Here is a 13,586-nt window from a genome sequence, read left to right as displayed (position 1 = left end):
AATTGCTATTGTTACTTCCCTGGCCTAGACCACCAGGAATTCTGACATTAACTGCTTCTCTACACTAGATCACCAGGAATGCTAACATTACCCCTTTCCTGCCCTACATTAGGAATGGTAAGATTAATTCATTCACTACACCATAAGGTATAATTGCTATAGCTACTTCCTTGGCCCAGACCACCAAGAATTCTGATATAATTCCTTTACTACACTAGACCACCAGGAATGCTAACATTATCCATTTCCCTGACCTAAATAAGTAATGGTTAGATTAATTCCTTCACTACACCAGACCATAAGGTATAATTACCTGCTCTGTAATTAAATTCCCTGCCCTAGACCACCAGGAATGCTGGAAATAAATCCTCAAAACTGCACTAGAACACCAGGAACATTTATATTAACCCATGATCTGCCCTACAACATAATAGATTATTAGGTTCACCCCCTCACTGCCTAACAGGAATGCTAACATTAAACCAACCCTGCATTGCACTAGACCACCAGGGATGGTTATATCAGCCAATGTCACAGCACTAGACCACCAGGGATGGTTATATCAGCCAATGTCACAGCACTAGACCACCAGGGATGGTTATATCAGCCAATGTCACACAGCACTAGACCACCAGGGATGGTTATATCAGCCAATGTCACACAGCACTAGACCACCAGGTATGGTTATATCAGCCAATGTCACACAGCACTAGACCACCAGGTATGGTTATATCAGCCAATGTCACAGCACTAGACCACCAGGTATGGTTATATCAGCCAATGTCACACAGCACTAGACCACCAGGGATGGTTATATCAGCCAATGTCACAGCACTAGACCACCAGGGATGGTTATATCAGCCAATGTCACAGCACTAGACCACCAGGGATGGTTATATCAGCCAATGTCACAGCACTAGACCACCAGGAATGGTTATATCAGCCAATGTCACAGCACTAGACCACCAGGGATGGTTATATCAGTCAACCTCACTGTACTAGACCACCAGGGATGGTTATATCAGCCAACTTCACTGCACTAGACCACCAGGAATGGTTATATCAGTCAACCTCACTGCACTAAACCACCAGGGATGGTTATATCAGCCAATGTCACAGCACTAAACCACCAGGGATGGTTATATCAGCCAATGTCACAGCACTAGACCACCAGGGATGGTTATATCAGCCAATCTCACAGCACTAGACCACCAGGGATGGTTATATCAGCCAATGTCACAGCACTAGACCACCAGGGATGGTTATATCAGTCAACCTCACTGTACTAGACCACCAGGGATGGTTATATCAGTCAACCTCACTGCACTAAACCACCAGGGATGGTTATATCAGCCAATGTCACAGCACTAGACCACCAGGGATGGTTATATCAGTCAACCTCACTGTACTAGACCACCAGGGATGGTTATATCAGTCAACCTCACTGCACTAAACCACCAGGGATGGTTATATCAGCCAATGTCACAGCACTAGACCACCAGGGATGGTTATATCAGTCAACCTCACTGTACTAGACCACCAGGGATGGTTATATCAGCCAACCTCACTGCACTAGACCACCAGGGATGGTTATATCAGCCAATGTCACAGCACTAGACCACCAGGGATGGTTATATCAGCCAATGTCACAGCACTAGACCACCAGGGATGGTTATATCAGCCAATGTCACAGCACTAGACCACCAGGGATGGTTATATCAGCCAATGTCACAGCACTAGACCACCAGGGATGGTTATATCAGCCAATGTCACAGCACTAGATCACCAGGGATGGTTATATCAGCCAATGTCACAGCACTAGACCACCAGGAATGGTTATATCAGCCAATGTCACAGCACTAGACCACCAGGGATGGTTATATCAGTCAACCTCACTGTACTAGACCACCAGGGATGGTTATATCAGCCAACTTCACTGCACTAGACCACCAGGAATGGTTATATCAGTCAACCTCACTGCACTAAACCACCAGGGATGGTTATATCAGCCAATGTCACAGCACTAAACCACCAGGGATGGTTATATCAGCCAATGTCACAGCACTAGACCACCAGGGATGGTTATATCAGCCAATGTCACAGCACTAGACCACCAGGGATGGTTATATCAGCCAATGTCACAGCACTAGACCACCAGGGATGGTTATATCAGCCAATGTCACAGCACTAGACCACCAGGGATGGTTATATCAGCCAATGTCACAGCACTAGACCACCAGGGATGGTTATATCAGTCAACCTCACTGTACTAGACCACCAGGGATGGTTATATCAGTCAACCTCACTGCACTAAACCACCAGGGATGGTTATATCAGCCAATGTCACAGCACTAGACCACCAGGGATGGTTATATCAGTCAACCTCACTGTACTAGACCACCAGGGATGGTTATATCAGCCAACCTCACTGCACTAGACCACCAGGGATGGTTATATCAGCCAATGTCACAGCACTAGACCACCAGGGATGGTTATATCAGCCAATGTCACAGCACTAGACCACCAGGGATGGTTATATCAGGCAACTTCACTGCGCTAAACCACCAGGGATGGTTATATCAGCCAATGTCACAGCACTAGACCACCAGGGATGATAAAATGCACAAATACACTGACATTTTCCCCATCTCATCACTACACCACCTCCCTACTTTCAATATTGATTCCTTGCACCATCAGACCACCAGGGATACTTACTGTACTAGACCACTGACCAGTATAGCAGCTAGGGAAGCTGACATTAATGTTGGTATTTAGATTATGATATTAACCCTTTGAATTCTCTAGCCCATAAGTGCATTTTACACTTTTTTTTAATGAAATATTGGTAACCCTAGAGGAACGGATTGACGTTCTGGAGATGATGCTTATCATGGAGGACCACCTGTGCGTGAGCATTATGGGGGCATGGAGCTGAGAGTTTGCAGAACTCATACAGAGCTCATTAACTTTGGCAAAAATTAACTTTAGCATTAACGGATTTGAGGGCACTCGTGACCCCCTGTAAGGTAACGGATCAGCATTGGGGCACATCCAAACACGGGAATAGTCAGGAATCCCGCTGCGCTCTCCGAGCTCTTAAGAGGAAGCAGCGAGCGACATAACAAAATATTCCACTTCTTTGTGAAGTACATCACTCCTACACAAAATACTTTTAGCCTCCGATCCGATAAAGAAAAGACAGCTGTGAATAATATATATAAAAAAATCCATTAGAAAAACCAAAGACCAAGAAAATATGTTGTTTTTCAGCTATTAGAAATTAGCACTTTCCATTAGGAAAAAACTAATAATGTATTTTGAACATTGCCTGCTGGTTTCTGAAAGCAGAGGATTAGGCTAAATACTGAGGAACCCTTTTAATATTTTGCCGCGTTTGCAGCTGACGTAAATGTTGCACGGTCAAACCTGCAACGTCTCCCTCTGCTCATACCTGCATCATTCCGCTTACAGGCAGGCACCACTAGGGGGAGCTCACTGCATTTACCTTTATTCAGCTCATAAAAGGGTGGCACTAGATTTTTTTAACCAAATTTTTTTGCCTTTGCTTTTCCTCCCACTTTAAAAAAAAAAACATAACGTTTATTTTTTTTTCATTTTTTCCATATGAGGATTTTTTTTTTTACTTTTTGCAGCATGACTTGTATTTTTAATTGACACAATTCATATATCATGTACTTAAAACAGAAAAAAACAATATTCCATAGGTGTAGAATTGAAAAATATGATTTTTTTTCTCATACTGTCTTTGCATTTTTTTTTCTGCTAAAACAGACCTAGTTAATTTATTGTCCAACTTAAAAAAATAGAATAAAAATAATAAAAAATAAACAAAATCATCAAAATTCTGCCTTTTTCAATTACTGTATTCTTTTTTCTTTTTACCGCATAGGATAAATATCTAAATATTTCATTAGTTTAGATAATCATACGCACAGCGATTCCAAACATATTCATTTTATACTTTTTATATTTTACTATCTATATTTTGGAAAAAAAGGTAGGAGATCTAAACTTTTATATATATATATATATATATTTTTTTTTTTACACTTTTAGTTTTAACTAGTCCCCTTAGGGGGGCTTAAACCTGTGGTCACCTGTACAATACACTGCAATACTGCAGTATTTTGCTTTTTATATTTTGCTATTTATATTTTGGGAAAAAAAGGGAGATTTAAACTTTTCTAATTTTTTTCTATTTTTTTTTACACTTAAACTAGTCTCCTTAGGGACGCTTAAACCTGTGGTCACCTGTGCAATACACTGCAATACTGCAGTATTGCAGTGTATTGTAAAAGTGAAAAGCCCAGCCTCAGGCTCTACTTCAACAGCATCCGAGGGGTTAAACTGTTGCACTGATACATTGTTGCAAACTTTCAGGACTGAAGAGTGATTTGTTCTGCTGATGTGTCTAGACTGGATACAATTACAACATTAATTAAATTCCCCTATTGGACCCGGTGTCAGCGGGAGCTGTCCTCACTTAATGCAGCTCATGAAGTAGGTACTTGAGGTGAATAATTCCGCATTGTGCTTGATATAAAGGCTTATACTTTAAGGCTCCGATTAGCCTTGGCGAGATTCCTCCTTGGATTTTTCTTGAGGTCTTTGTTTTCGCAAACACTTTTAGTTCCAATTATATAAAAGGATAAGAGGCTTTCCTACAACTTCTGCCATGAATGGAAGGCAAATAATATGAAAACAAGACAAAAGCGAGATGGATGCGGAAAAAAAGAAGTGGAAAGTGATCCAATGGTCTCCAAAAATCGAGCATATCCATCTAGCTTTGATCAAGGCACGATTTATACTGTGAGTCACGCCCCCTTGGCAAAGACCATAACAATTCGCTACCGTTAAAAAAACGTTTTCGGGAGCTGTATGGTGTATTAAGAAAAAAAAATATTTGAGAGGCAAGAGTCAAATGTGGCTACTACAAGGAGAGAGAAGCAGAGAGATCTTCATTTTCCACTTATGAGCCACATCTCCGTCTCCTGAACTCATCATTCATTCTGAAGTGCAGCTTGTCTGGTGAAAACAAGGCAGATCACTAACTCATTGAGGAATCAGCCTACCATTGCCTATTAACTTTATAGTGGACCACAGACAGACAAATGGGTATGGAATTTTTTTCTAGTGTTTTATGTCACACCAGTGTTGAATTCACAGCTACACTGCTCAGTATTGCTGTATATTTTCCTCAATGATGCTCCATACAAATATTTGATCTCGCCCCAGAGCAGAACTGCTCTTGCTCAGTACTGCTGTAGATTGTCCTCTGTGCTGCTCCATACAAGTATTTTATCTCACGCCAGACCTGCATTCACAGCTACACTGCACAGTAGTGCTGTATATTGTCCTCAATGCTGCTGTTACAGGTTTACTAGAGGGGCCAGAAGACCACTGGGTCTGATTTCATGTGCTATTGCACTAATTAGAAGCAATTCACCATTATATTAAACAATGCAACTTTCAGCTAGCAGTGCAGGGATTAATCTGTTCAGTTGAGACCTACTGGAGCTTTCCTACTTAGATGGTCTCAGCTGTTCCATGTTGGCCACTCTCCTCTGCTATATACCTCTGGCAAACACGAATTGCTAGTATAAGGCTGGGATCACACATGCCAGAAACACAGCCGAGTCTCACATATTAATACCTGGCACTGCCGCCGACACGCGGAAGCGGAGCATGTGGCTCCATATATTGCTATGCGGCCGCACGCTTCGCTCTCGAGTGCTGGTGGCAGTGCCGGGTATTAACATGCGAGACTCGGTCGTATTTCTCACTTGTGTGATCCCGGCCTTAGTTTCATATTGCCAGGTTCTGGAGTTTGAGGTGTTGGTTGTTAGGAGGCGTTTGGAGTGTTGTTTAGAAGACTGTTGCTTGATCATTTGCCTGTGTGCATATCCTTATCCTCTCCTATTTGTTTTTTTCTTCCTTTACTTCTTTTACACTCTGTTGTTTGCGAGTGCATATTTGTACGATTGGTATTCTCATTTATCCTTGTACATCTTCTGTTGTTACTCTGGTTTGTGTATTCTTATACACAAATCTCCACTTCCCTGGGTAGGGGAGGGGACAGGTAAAGGCTGAATTAGGAGCTTAGCAGAACACGTGGCCCTGGGGTCTTCACCATCAGAAGTAATCTTGGGGGTCAGGGATAGCTAGGGTGCCCCTAGCTTTAGAGCTAGGGAAGGAGCCCCTAACCCCAGGATATCCTGCAACTGTGTGGTGGCAGCTGCTCCATGCATGTATTTTAAAGCGCCATGGATTAAATGGCGCTATAATAATAAATAATAATTATAATACCAGGGCTGGATTCACAGCTACACTATTCAGTACTGTTGTATATTTTCCTCACTGGTGCTTGACACAAGTATTTCGGCTCACCCCAGAGCAGGATTCGCAGATCCACTGCTTTGTACTGCTGCATATCGACCTCAGTGCTGCTCCATATGAGTATTTTATCTCAGACCAGAGCTGGATTCACAGCTGCACTGCTCAGTACTTCTGTATATCGTCCTCAATGCTGCTACATGTGAGTATTTTATCTCACGCCAGAACTGGATTCACAGCTGCATTTGCTCAGTACTGCTATATATCAACCTCAATGCTACTCCATACAAGTATTTTATCTCAGCTCAGAGCTGGATTCACAGCTATACTGCTTAGTACTGTTACATAGTGTCCTCAATTCTGCTCCATATGAGTATTTTATCTCACATCAGAGCTGGATTCACAGCTATACTGCTTAGTACTACTGTTTAATACAATTCATGCAACTCCACAGTAGTCAATGTTTTATCTCACCTCAGAGCTAGATTCACAGCTACACTGCTCAGTGCTGCTGCATAATGTCCTCCGTGCCACTTTTGCTTCTGAGCATGTGCTATGCAGGAGAGCAGGAATCTCTCATGTCTGTGTGTGCTATGTAAGGGTATGTGGACACAGTCTGTATTTGACAGGAAAATGCTGCAGAATTGCTGAAAGAATTGATGAGGTGCAGATCTGAAACAGCTTCAGATCTGCAAGGAAAAAATAAACAGCACGATTTCAGAATTCAGGAATCTCATTCACTTCACTGGTACTGTCAAATGTTGCATTTGTTCTAAGCTAAAAATTAGCAGAAAAAAACACAACAAATGAACAAGCCCTAACATTGTAGCTTCTAGCCTTTTCCCACTAGCTAAGAGATAACTGAAAATTTGATTAAAAAAAAAACGCACAGTGGAAAACTGGGGAAAAATGCAAGATATATTGATTAGAAAGTGTTATTCCTCATGTACACACCCATGATTGCTTATTATGAAAAAGTCACCTGAAAAATCAGGTATGCCTCAAGTTGAACGCTGCCCTAGGCGATATAGTTTATTGGTCCCTCCTCACCCATTAATACCGTCATATAGTGGACGAATAACTGCAGGAAAGTGTCTCTAAGTATAAGTGTCACACAGGGTGATTCCCAAATGACACTTTCACACAGCTGCCACCGCCATACTGTGCCAACATATTACCATACTGTGATCACATAATGCCAAACCATACCAGGGCGTCACAACTAGACTGAGCGTGTCGAGAAAAATCATCATCCATATCTCAGGGTGAAGTTTGCATTTTAGGTGAAGAAGTTCTTTAAAGTTTAAAAATTTATGCCAAAATTCTATTTTTTTTTAATCCACCTGGAAGATTTTGATGAGTTCCATCCTTTGTCTTTCGAGACGCGTTTCTAGCCAATTCCATTTACATCCATCCCTTCTTCTCCCTTCTCGGTTATAATCACTTCTCCTGGGGTCCTGTCTTTGTCATCTATACAAAAGACTCCCATGTGTCCTATTTTCCCAGCAGGCTTTCTGTCTTTGCCTGTGGAAATCCTTAAATTGGAGTGTTTGTCTTCTCAAATTCAATCTGGTGACAACAGCTAAAGATGGAGCACACTTGAATAAACATGCATTGCCTGCGATTCCCGTCGATGCCAGTGTAAAAAGTGTTCATGCTCTCGAAAAAAAATATAGCTGCATGGAGAACCACCTAGGAAGGTGCAGGATACAGGACCTACAGTACCTGCCAGTAAGATCAACCACCCCAAACCGCATGAGCCTGCAGGTCTTGGAAATGTAAATCCATCTAAAATTTTATATCTTTTATCTGTTGCTGCACAGTAACAGCAACTTTAGTGTGATTGGTAGCCCACAGTCTGATTTCCCTACCTGGCGCCTATCCTCACACGGACAACAATCAAGCAAACTTAAGAAACTGGTGCTGGGCAGAGAGAAACAAGCCTAATTTGCGTATGAGAGAAGATGCTAATTTAATGCAAATGCAGCAGCAGATAGAAGCTACAAAGGTGTTAATGGACTTACATTGCAATATTTGCTGCATTCCAGAGAAGTTAGCATCTAAATTCATATGCAACTGGGGTGTTAAGTGCTCTCGGTGTGGTAGAGCACCTAATGAGCCTCTGCCTCCCAAGGTTGTTTCCCTGCCCAGCACCAGCCTGTTTAGCTTGGACTAATAACTCACTGTCTGATTTACTTCTCTGGTACCTGATGCTACACAAAACGCTATTAATCAAGCGAAAAAGGTTGGTGCTGGAAGGCGAAACAACTTTCAATGCACAGACCTTTTAGGTGCTCTGTCATGCAAAGAGCACATACTACCTCATTTGCATATAAATAATAACTCTTATTTCTAGAGAATGCAGCAACAGATAAAAGCTATTAAGGTGTTGATGGACTTAAATTGCAATCTGCTGCTGAATTCCAGAGAAATTAGAATCTTCATTCATATACAAATGAAGTGTTAAGTACTCTGGGCATGATAGAGCACTTAATGAGCCTTTGCCTCTTGAGATTGTTACCCCGCCCAGCACTAGCCTCTGAGCTCCTTACCTGGTGCCTGACGTCATGTAGATAGTGAGCTATTAATCAAACTAAAGAGCCTGGGCGGGGAAACGACCTCGGGAGACAGAGACTTGTTAAGGGCTCTGACATGCCAAAAACTTATTTCCACATAACAAAAAACACAAATTTCCTGGAAAAATGCAGCAACAGATAGAAGCGATAAAGGTGTGAATGGATTTACAATTTAATAATCTGCATGTCCCCATATGCAGTTTGGGTGGGTGATCTTACTGATAAATTCCCTTTAACAGAAATATGAAAAGAATATTTTCACTAGTGAAGGAGGAAGAAAGATTTGTATTAATCTAATGGCTTTATGACGTATCACCTTAAGGAAGCTGGATACAGGAGCTGCAGAAGCCCATGTTGTATTAGGATTGGAATGGAATGGTAAAGATGGTGCAGAGACAGTATGAAAGATGTTCTGGTGCATTCTTGTAGCTTATTGTTTTTTTTCCTGGACTTGTCATTATGCTGGAAGTATAGACGACACTTCCCCAAAGCAAATCTCCAGAACAAGCAATGCAGTCAGACAGTAAATCAGCAGAGGATGACTCGGAGAAGGCCGCCAGCAATGAAGATGAGAATGGTGAATAGTATGATGAAATTTATCAAAATATTTATGGTAAAGGCATAAGCGCTTATAATTTTAGGCTGAGATGGACCTACCGGTAATAGCCAGGTACCTTCCCAGTCTGATAATGCAAGCACACAGCTGTCTGCTTTACCTGGGCTGGCTATCAAAAAATATATATTTTTAATTATTTATTTATTGAAAGCAGGCTAAAAACACCGGGGTAAAAATACTTACAACGCATGTGCTTTTTTATTTAAATGTGGATTTAATTAATCTAATGCAAGTCTATGGGGAAATTCCGCACGGAAGACTGAATGAACACTTCGTCCAGAACTCTACTATTACTGATCGTGGGCACGCAGCCTCAGAGAAGGATGACGGCTATTTAACATTGTCTGCGTCAGCAGCATGTGGAGGGAGATCCGCTCCTGAACCGTCTCCACGTACAGTTACCCCGGAGAAGGTAGTACAGTTATGTCCATATATGCGGAGATTTAAAATTATCGAAACATTTTTATTATTATTATTATTATTATTATTATTATTTCATCCAGCATAGAAAGTTCTGAAACTTTGCAAATTATTTTATTATGTGATTTATCTTCATTCCGGTAGAAAAAAATGCATGTAACTGGCTTCCAAACCCGGTTTATCCCCAGTTTATGTAACCAAATTCAGCTGTGATTATATCACTTATATGTTCACAACTTTATGTGCTGGTCAAAATTATAAAAAAATAAAAATAAATGAAAAGTTTAGTTGCTCTTTATATGAGCTTCAGAAAACAGAAATGTTTTTCAGATTTTAGATAAATGATAAATTCATGGTGTAAATTCATAAATTAATTGTTTAAAATTATGAGAGTTTTGGAGGAAACTCATGAGACAGACTGGGACAGAATCAGCAGAGTCATCTCATGAGTTTCCTCCAAAGTTCTCGTGGTCATTTTAAACAATTTGTATACTCATCATAAGAGAATAGTCTTACACCACGAATATATCATAAATCTTCACACTTGCCCACATTTCTGTTTTCTGAAGCTCAAATAAGCTTTGTTGATAGACTGAGACAGAATCAGCAGAGCCATCAGCAAAGCTTATTTAAGCTTTAGGGTATGTGCACACGTCAGGATTTTATGCAGAATATTCCTGAACAAAACTGGAGATTTTCTGCAGAAAATCCACACGCGGTTTTCTCACGGTTTTTATGCAGAGTTTTTTGCATTTTTTTCCGGAGCTTCCCAATGCGTTAAATAGCGGGAAATCCGCAAAAAATCCGCAAAATTAATGAACATGCTGCGTATTTTTCCGCAATGCGTTTTTATTGCGGGAAAAATACGCAGCATGTGCACAAAAATTGCAGAATGCATTAAAAATGATGGGATGCTTAATGTATGCATTTTTTAAGCTTTTTTGCAGCGAAAAACCTCCGAAAAAACACGCAAAAAATGTGAAAAATCCGGAACGTGTGCACATACCCTTTCAAATGTGTGCAGGTTTGAAGATTTTAGCTATATTATATATTCACGGTGTGAGACTATTCTCTTATGATGAGTACACAAATTGTTTAAAAGCATGAGAACTTTGGAGGAAACTCTTGAGATGGCTCTGCTGATTCCGTCCCAGGCTATCAGCAAAGCTTGTTTGAGCTTCATGAAACAGAATGTGTGCAGGTATGAAGAGTTTAGCTAAATTATATATTCATGATGTAAGACTATTATCTAATGAGGAGTATACAAATTGTTTAAAAGTATGAGAACTTTGGAGGAAACTCTTGAGATGGCTCTGTTGATTCCATCCCAATCCATCAGCAAAGCTTGTTTGAGCTTCATGAAACAGAATGTGTGCAGGTGTGAAGATTTTAGCTAAATGATATATTTATGGTGTAAGCCTATTCTCTTATGATGAGTATACAAATTGTTTAAAAGCATGAGAACTTTGGAGGAAACTCTTGAGATGGCTCTGCCGATTCCGTCACAGCCTATCAGCAAAGCTTATTTTACTTCAGAAAACAGAAATGTGGACAAATGTGAAGATTTTAGCTAAATTATATTTTCTTTATGTAAGACCATTCTCTTACGATGAGTATACAAACTGTGTAACATTATAAAAGTCATGGAGGACATTTTATAGAAGAGGAAGATTGGATTTCCCGATTACGTAAATGTATAAGCTTCACACAAATCCTCAGTCACTATTAAAAGTTTCTTGACATCTTGCCGCGTTACTGTAATTCCGAGCTTTTCTTTTTCTGACACCCATGACTCTGTACACATGCACAACATAGACATTTACGGAAGAGGTTACTATGGAAACTGTCTCCTTGGAAACTAAGATTATTCTTAAAAAAAAAAAAACTTGCCCAAAGCAAAGACAGAAATTCACCCACATTTGCTTAAAGTGAGCAATGAGGCAGGAAGTGCGGGTAATAATAATCCTGCCGGATATAGCACCAAGATCACCCGTTTTAGAAAATGAAAATGCTGCCTCATTAACCTCGAGATTTTTGGGGCAAAGCATGACAGATCCTTCACCGTCAACTTGGCCGAATGTGACACTGACCTAGATTGCAAACCATTATCTGCTTTGTGCAGAAATCTCCTCACTAAATGCTGACGAGCTCATTCTCCAGCGTCCACCTCCAGTATCAGGATTAACTCATCCTGACATTGGGGTTCACAAACTTTATCCATCACCTTAAACTCGATTTATACGGAAAGATGTGTATGGTAAAAATGTATGCAGTAGTACACAGTATTATAGTAGTTATATTCTTGTACATAGGGGCAGTATTATAGTAGTTATATTCTTGTACATAGAGGCAGTATTATAGTAGTTATATTCTTGTATATAGGAGGCAGTATTATAGTAGTTATATTCTTGTACATAGGGGCATTATTATAGTAGTTATATTCTTGTACATAGGAGCAGTATTATAGTAGTTATATTCTTGTACATAGGAGCAGTATTATAGTAGTTATATTCTTGTACATAGGAGCAGTATTATAGTAGTTATATTCTTGTACATAGGGGGCAGTATTATAGTAGTTATATTCTTGTACATAGGGGCAGTATTATAGTAGTTATATTCTTGTATATAGGGGGCAGTATTATAGTAGTTATATTCTTGTACATGGGGCAGTATTATAGTAGTTATATTCTTGTACATACGGAGCAGTATTATAGTAGTTATATTCTTGTACATAGGGGCAGTATTATAGTAGTTATATTCTTGTACATAGGAGCATTATTATAGTAGTTATATTCTTGTACATAGGAGCATTATTATAGTAGTTATATTCTTGTACATAGGAGCAGTATTATAGTAGTTATATTCTTGTACATAGGGGGCAGTATTATAGTAGTTATATTCTTGTACATAGGGGCAGTATTATAGTAGTTATATTCTTGTATATAGGGGGCAGTATTATAGTAGTTATATTCTTGTACATGGGGCAGTATTATAGTAGTTATATTCTTGTACATACGGAGCAGTATTATAGTAGTTATATTCTTGTACATAGGGGCAGTATTATAGTAGTTATATTCTTGTACATAGGAGCATTATTATAGTAGTTATATTCTTGTACATAGGAGCATTATTATAGTAGTTATATTCTTGTACATAGGAGCAGTATTATAGTAGTTATATTCTTGTACATAGGGGGCAGTATTATAGTAGTTATATTCTTGTACATAGGGGCAGTATTATAGTAGTTATATTCTTGTATATAGGGGGCAGTATTATAGTAGTTATATTCTTGTACATGGGGCAGTATTATAGTAGTTATATTCTTGTACATACGGAGCAGTATTATAGTAGTTATATTCTTGTACATAGGGGCAGTATTATAGTAGTTATATTCTTGTACATACGGAGCAGTATTATAGTAGTTATATTCTTGTACATAGGGGCAGTATTATAGTAGTTATATTCTTGTACATAGGAGCATTATTATAGTAGTTATATTCTTGTACATAGGAGCATTATTATAGTAGTTATATTCTTGTACATAGGAGCAGTATTATAGTAGTTATATTCTTGTACATAGGAGCAGTATTATAGTAGTTATATTCTTGTACATAGGA

The 13,586-nt window shown here is 39.6% G+C and overlaps 1 protein-coding gene across 11 annotated transcripts in view; it reads right to left on the bottom strand.

The window, feature by feature from the left end:
* DLG2 (discs large MAGUK scaffold protein 2) overlaps positions 1–13,586 on the bottom strand; it is a 1,278,757-nt gene that overhangs the window by 595,599 nt on the left and 669,572 nt on the right. The window lies entirely within an intron of this gene.

Source organism: Ranitomeya variabilis, chromosome 3 (assembly GCF_051348905.1).
Source record: "Ranitomeya variabilis isolate aRanVar5 chromosome 3, aRanVar5.hap1, whole genome shotgun sequence".
Classification (NCBI taxonomy): domain Eukaryota; kingdom Metazoa; phylum Chordata; class Amphibia; order Anura; family Dendrobatidae; genus Ranitomeya; species Ranitomeya variabilis.
This window is presented reverse-complemented; position numbering and strand designations above follow the sequence as displayed.